Source organism: Eleutherodactylus coqui, chromosome 1 (genome assembly GCF_035609145.1).
Source record: "Eleutherodactylus coqui strain aEleCoq1 chromosome 1, aEleCoq1.hap1, whole genome shotgun sequence".
NCBI classification, from domain to species: Eukaryota; Metazoa; Chordata; class Amphibia; order Anura; family Eleutherodactylidae; genus Eleutherodactylus; species Eleutherodactylus coqui.
In genome coordinates this window covers 300,910,093-300,917,744 of record NC_089837.1, presented here as the reverse complement: position 1 = coordinate 300,917,744, position 7,652 = coordinate 300,910,093, and positions in this window count along the sequence as shown.

The window sequence follows — 7,652 nt, the reverse complement described above, 5'->3', positions numbered from 1 at the left end:
GCATTAATTATAAGCCATACAGAAGTTATCAGAAGTTTTTCACTTACCTGCTCCGTTGCTAGCGTCCTCGTTTCCATGGAGCCGTCTAATTTTCAGCGTCTAATCGCCAAATTAGACGCGCTTGCGCAGTCCGGGTCTTCTTCTTTTCTCAATGGGGCTCCGTGTAGCTCCGTGTAGCTCCGCCCCGTCACGTGCCGATTCCAGCCAATCAGGAGGCTGGAATCGGCAATGGACCGCACAGAAGCCCTGCGGTCCACCGAGGGAGAAGATCCCGGCGGCCATCTTCAGCAGGTAAGTAAGAAGTCACCGGAGCGCGGGGATTCAGGTAAGCGCTGTGCGGTGTTCTTTTTTAAGCCCTGCATCGGGGTTGTCTCGCGCCGAACGGGGGGTGGTTGAAAAAAAACAAACCCGTTTCGGCGCGGGACAACCCCTTTAAGGCTTATTCACACGACCAAGTAAGTCCCACTAGTTTTGTGCGATGCACAGAAAGTTCACATTATTTTACCCGGATTTACAATCAATGTTTCCCTCACAGCAAAAAAATCGCAACGTGTTCCAAATTTGTGCGTCCTCTCGGCACGCTACGCCCATTGTTTTTAATACGACCTAGAAAGAAATCGCATGCCGTTCGATGCGCATGCGAGTGTGATTTTTCCCAATAAAGTCAATAGAAAGTGGCCGCCATGTTTTCATGTGCAGCGATGTGAATTTTAAGCAAAAAAAGCACGCCTCGCTGGGAGAGTTTCTTGCGCATGTGAATGTAGCCTTAGGCCGCTCTTACGCATGAACATGGCAAAGCGCTGCAATTTTAAACACGGCACGTTGCCGTGATTTTACTTTCGGTTTCAGCCACAGCTCCCTGTGCCTGACAGCGTGTTTCAGCGCACCCTATCATTGTGATGGGTGATGAGGTGCGCAAAACGGACAAATATAGAGTAGATGGCGCTCGAAAATCGCAGCGCTGCGGTCCAATGAATGTCTGCGAGGCTCATTAATTTAGATGGGAGCGCTATACTGCGATTAAAGCAGCGTTCAAAGCGCCTGTGTGAGACACCTGAGTGGTATGTTAACGGTTAGACTATTAGGGAGGTTTCCGACGAGCGTTCGCACAAATACGCTTAGCACAACATATTTACGCAATAATCAAGGTTGATTTGTGTGCTTGTCTTCGCATAGTACTGTACGTTTTTGTACACGCAGGGCATGTTAGACTTCTAGGAGACTCTTGGTGCGCAAATACGTAGGAAAAAAGCGCAGGTCCTGGTTTTGTGAGGCTTATTCACATTTGCGTATTACAGACCTGTAGTCTTTTCTTTCACTGACAAAACGTTGCCAATACGTTAAGGCTGGGTTCACACAGGGCGGATTCCCGTCGGAAATCCCGGCGGCGGCTTTGAAGCGGCTCGACCGCATGCTTTTCCGTTGCGGCCTGCGCTCCCATAGTGGAGAGCGCGGCCGCGACGTAAATAAACAAAAAAAAAAGTAAATAGACATGCTGCTTCTTTTGAAACCGCGGCTGCGGCGGCCGCGGTTTCAACGGGATTTACCGCAGCGGATTAGCCGTCCCGTGGGGACGAGATTTCTGAGAAATCTCATCCACATGGCTGGCTAATCCCGAGATTAGCAGCCGCGGGCGGTTTTGCCGCGGGCGGATCTGCTGCGGCAAAACCGCGGCAAATCCGCCCTGTGTGAACCCAGCCTAAGACATTTTATTCGCTCTTCTGTTTTTTAACACCGCGTGTCCCACCAATATCATATAGATACCGTTTTTAGCCCATAGCAATTGTTGCTTGTCCGCAGGGTCACACCTTCCCCTTGGCTTTTTTTAACCTGCCATAGCAGCTTTCTGATAGGGTAAGGCCTATATTTTCTCACGTGTAGGAATTGCATGCGAGAAACACGCTCATAAGAACGAGCCCATTGAAATCAGTGGGTTCCCTTTGTTACGTTTTTGCGTGCAAAAACATGTGCTAACTAGAGAGGAGCGAGCATACTCGATAAGGCAAACTACTCGAGCGAGTACCTGCCCGCTCGTCTCTAAAGATTCGGGAGCGGCGGGGGAGAGCGGGGAGGAACGGAGGGGAGATCTCTCTCTCCCTCTCCCCCCCCCCCCCTTCCCGCTCCCCCCTGCTCACCGCCGCAACTCACCTGTCACCCGCCCCGGCAGCCGAATCTTTAGAGACGAGCGGGCAGGTACTCGACTAAGGCACTACTCGCTCGAGTAGTTTGCCTTATCGAGTATGCTCGCTCATCTCTAGTGCTGACACATTTGTCTGTTTAAGCCCTAAAACACGCAAGCGTAGAGGCTGTTCCTCATGTTTACAGAGCCGTGAACAGAAGCTTAGTTACCTTATCATGTAAAGTACCCATGACTGGACTGCTATCATAAAAACTGTTGAAAACCGCACCAGAATATAGGCCCCCTGTGCACGGGTGCTGCAAAGTCCCGCGGCAGATCTCCGCCTCAGGAGCCGCCGCCGAATCTCCGCCGGTCAGCCCTATCTGATATCCAGGTTTACCGCCGGCGAATACACGTCCGTGGACAGGGGGCCTAAGGCGCATGGAGTTTTTGATACATTTACAAAGAGTTTGTGCCAAAATGAAGAAGACCCGACCAGCTCGCCAATTGTTTTTCCCCTTCTGTCTATCTTTTTATACAGTTATGAAGCATGACTACAAGGAAGTGTCGGTAGAAACTGTCCGTAATAAAAGATGGTGTAAATGAATAGGTATTTGGCACAAACTTTTGGTGCACATTATTTTTGGTGCATTTTTTGGTGTAAGTCCAACTACATTGATCTTTTTTTTGGTTTTGCCACCGTGTTTTGTTTTATTATCTTTATTTTGACTTTTGACTAATTATTTTATGTTAGTAGATGATGCAGAATGAAATTGTTGGAGCGAAACATATTTCCGAATGCAATGACCTATGCTTGATAAAGTCGCGGATAGCGACAAAACGCATTAAAGGTTTGAAACTTATTATAGAGAGGATCCAGGAACCTTTTTTCTAAACGAGCGCTGAAGGAATTTTTCACTTTTCAATTGGATTCCATTCACTTTTGTGCCTGTTTCAGCAAGTAGGGGCAGAATCATTCAGCTGCTCTCCTGTAGCCACGGGATAAGAAAGAAGGTCACCAGGATCCTCACTATTGATTTCTTATACGCCTACTGGGATGTGGAGGTGCTAGCAGACGTTCCCAGGAGGGAACCCTGCTAGACACCAGGTAAGTCCTGTCATTTAATCCTTGGTGAATATCATTGTATGATGACGCAGTGGGTGGAGCTCTGTCCTAATTATTCTCCGAATGTAAATTGGCGCAGTTATGGCACACATAGTAGTGGTATGCAGAAAGTGGTGTATTTTGTGGGGCAAAATAAACTACATTTAGTTTTTTTTTCATGTTTTTGCTCCAATTTTATGTGGTAAAATCAGTAATTAGACTGCTGGCTAATTTTTCATATCAGCACATAAAGCAGAATTTAACTTTGGCGCAAAACATATTTTTGAACACAAATTGGTGCATTTTTGGCGCCTCTTTCCTATTTTTGATGCATCATTTGTGCCAAATTTACACGTCTGTGCACCGCTTTTGTAAATTTGACATAATTTAAGACTGCCGAGTTCTTAAAAGAATTGGCACAGTATATGCCAATATTCATAAATAATGGCGATGGAATATTGTGCTCTGTTGAGCTGTTGTTGCCACAGTCTGTACAATAGGAACAGTCTTCCACATGTCCTTGGTGTCTGTATGTCAGAGTCCTGCACTGTGCGTATCTCATTCTCCATTACTATAATGCTCCATTATGTGACTTGCCTGGATTCTACAACGGACAGTGCTGATATTTCATAGAACATACATTTATCATAAGATTTGGGCCAGCTTTCTGGTCTAAAAGAGTTACAGGTTTTGGCATACACTTATATTGCACACAAAATTTTCAACTTTTTTATTTTACACCACTCAGGCCATTTTTTTAAAAACTACCGCGTTTCCCCGAAAATAAGACAGTGTCTTATATTAATTTTTGCTCAAAAAGATTTAACTTTTTTACATATACAGCTGCCTGGACACTATTTAAATTGACTTTTTTTAAATTAACGGTAAGCAGCACTTAATTTTGGAGTAGGGCTTATATTTCAAGCATCCTCAAAAATCCTTAAAAATCATTTTGCATCTGCAAAAATCCTGGAAAATTATGCTATGTCTTATTTTCAGGGAAATAGGGTAGGCAGTATTTAAAAAAGGGGCACAAAGACGGCCAAAGATTTGCCAAAATTGTTAACCCCTTAAGGACATGGCCTATTTTGGCGTTGAGGACCAAACGATTTTTGGTATTTTTTCATCTCCATTTTTCAAAAGCCATAACTTTTTTATTTTTCCGTCGACGCGGCCGTATAAGGGATTGTTTTTTGCATGGCGAACTGTAGTTTTTATTGGTACCATTTTCGGTTACATAGACTACATTGTAAAACTTTTATTATTTTTTTTATGATCGTAAAGAGAGAAAATGCATCAATTCTGCCATAGATTTTTTTGGGTTTTTTAAAGCATTAATTATGCAGTATAAATGACACACTACATTTTTTTCTGCGGGACGGTACGGTTACAACTATGCCAAAATTCTTATATTTTGGGGGGGTTTTCCACTTTTCCACAATAAAAACCTTTTTTTTGGAAATTATTATTTTTTTCTAAACTCACTGCATTCAAAGTGCTATAACTTTTTTATTTTTTCATGGAAGGAGCTCTATGAGGGCTTATTTTTTGCAAGACGAGCTGTAGTTTTTATTGGTACCATTTTTGGGTACACACTTTTTTTTGATCACTTTTATTGTGTTTTTTGGGAGGCAAAATGCTAAAAATTAGCATTTTGCCTCAGTTTTTTAGCACTTTTTTAACGCTTTTTGCCGTGCAGGATAATAAGTGCATTCAATGTTTTCTAAATATTTTTTAAATTTGTTTAATGCAAATATGAGAAAAAGCATAAAAAAGGGTTTTTTAACATTTTTTTTAACATTTTTATTTTTTATACTTTATTTTTCTCTTTTTTTTTACACAATCTGTGTCCCTCTGAGGGACTTTTACTGCAGCACTGCAGATCGCTATGATAAGGCATGGCAGGACATCTCTCCTGCCATGCTTTATTGCTTACTATAGCGATCACAGGCTATAGCAATACAGGACGCCGGTATCTGGCATCCTGTTGCCATAGCAACCAGCCGGGCTCTCGCGATGGAGAGGGGAGGGAGTTTAGCAGCGTGACTGCTAAACTCACTCCCTCTTCTCTCCTTCCCTCCGGCTCATTCTAATGGGAGGGGGCGGAGCTAAGTGCCGCCCCATCCCGCCTCCTCCCATTGCTGGCTGCGAACAAGGGAAAGGACTGTGGCAGAGCTAAGCTCCTGCCCCCTCTCTGCCCCTTGTCCGCAGCCAGCAATGAGAGGAGGTGGGACACGTCTTTGCTTAGCTCCGCCCCCTCCCATTGCAATTAACCAATGGGGAGGAGAGAGGAGGTGAGCCAGCGAGGGGGAGGGAAGGGGAAGGCTCCACGGCTTTTTTACTGACTCTTGCGTCTTGTGAAAATCACGCAATTTTCTCACCCGTGTGATTCCACCCTGAGGCTTTCTCCACACGGCCAATCGCGATTTTGCCGCAAGAAAATTGTGGCAAAAATCACATCTTTATATACTGTAATTTGTGAGTGTCAGCGATTCTTTTCTTGGAGAGTAATCTCGCATTGCTGCTGTCTGCGATAAAATCGTGCAAAAAATTTGCACAATTTTTATCACATATTTCAATGAAACTTTGTAATGTTAAAATTGCATCACATCACAACGCGCGTTTGTAGCGTTGCAATGCGATAAAAAAGAAGCCTCCATAGGAATACATGAGAGATAAAAAAAAAATCGCACATCGCAGAAAGATAGAGCGAGCCACGATTTTTTATCCCCTCAAGATCGCATCAGTAAAAACATCGCAGATAGGAATGAAACAGTTGTAAATCATTGGTTTCATATTCTGCTTTTTTACTGACTATCGCAGCAGGTAAAAATCGCACGAAAATCACCCGATTTTCTCACCCGTGTGGAGCCAGCCTTAGGCTTTGGTCACATTTCTATCAGAGTTTCTATTCAGAGCCTTCATAACAGATTGCCACTAAAATCCAGTATGGAATAGTGCTGCATGCAGTGCAGTTGTATCAGTGTATAACGACAGCGAGACGGAATCCATTATAATCAACAAGTTCCATCTGACACCATTTGGGACTGGCATGTGCCGGCTCCGGCACTTCTTGTTTCACTACTTATTAACTCCTAGGACAAAGCCAAACAACAAATTCAATCAGCGCAGGTGTGTACAAAACTTTAATAAATTCCCCCTTACTTGTTTTTGTGCTTGTAAGAAACAACATGCATTTCAGGTGGCGTTTTACCATATTCTCACATATTTAATCTTGTAATTTTCATGTCCTAAGCAAAGCCTATGGGAAAGACACCACATCAAAACTTATGCCTAGAGTATGCTGCTTTTTGAAAATAAAGCCAGTGACTCAATGCAACGTCTGAGGAGTGGGCCCACAACCGAGGAGATGGCGGGGTAGATGAGGGCCTTGTCACGGTGGCACTACCATCTCCTCCCAAACAAGTTACTACTGCGGAAAGTCACAGGGAAAATGTAACCGGAGGTTACCTACAATCTTCTTGTCACTCGTAACGCCACCGTTCCATCCTCTACGATAAATCTCAGCGGCGTGAATAACTTAGTCTACACACAGGGATACTTTCTGGACAAACCGTGGTCGGTAATGTCCATTTACTGTAACTTGTCAAACTTCCATAACATCAGTAGACAGGCACTGATACAACAAAATAAAGTGTTGTGACAGGGAGGATTCTCGGGGTATTCGGGACGATCCACAGTCCCAGTTATCTGTGTGAACCCGTTTCTGGCGACTCTCTCTGTCTATCTTTTGCTCTCTACCAGTCAGCACTCACATTTACTTGACTTTGTGCTTTTAGCCGTGCAGCGGTCTTTTACTCAGCACTTAAGGTAGTACTGGCTCATCCTGGGTAGGCTGATCCCAGGTCATACAACAAGATACATTTCTCAGACATAGCCCATGCATTAACCCATTCAGTGCCGCAAAGGTGCAATCAATACACATCCAAAATGCACACTTCAATTAAGACACTGACAAGAAAAATGGCACAAGATAGACATATATCATTATGGAGGGACCCGACTAGTTCTGGACCACTACATCAAGAAATAAAAAAAGTCATCAAAATGCCACAAAGAAAAACAAATTCATGATACTATTTTTTAGCTTTCCCTACAGACTTTCATGCTACATCTGGCCATAGTTTTTTGAGCAAGAAAAAAAAACTGTGAAAAATGTCATGAAAATTGTGACATTTTTCAGAAAAACCACCCTTTGATTTTTTTCCAAGGGACTGTGCAAATTATTCCACGGCTCACAATAATTGATATATTGGAAAACCAATGAGGAGTTTTTATGAACGTCATTGAGGTGCTCCTATGACTAGAACCATACTCTCCTAAAATGAACAGCTGGAAGCGAAGGAGGTATTACAGGAGGAATAAAGAGCAGTAGTATCGCCTCGGAATGAAGTATATACCATTAGA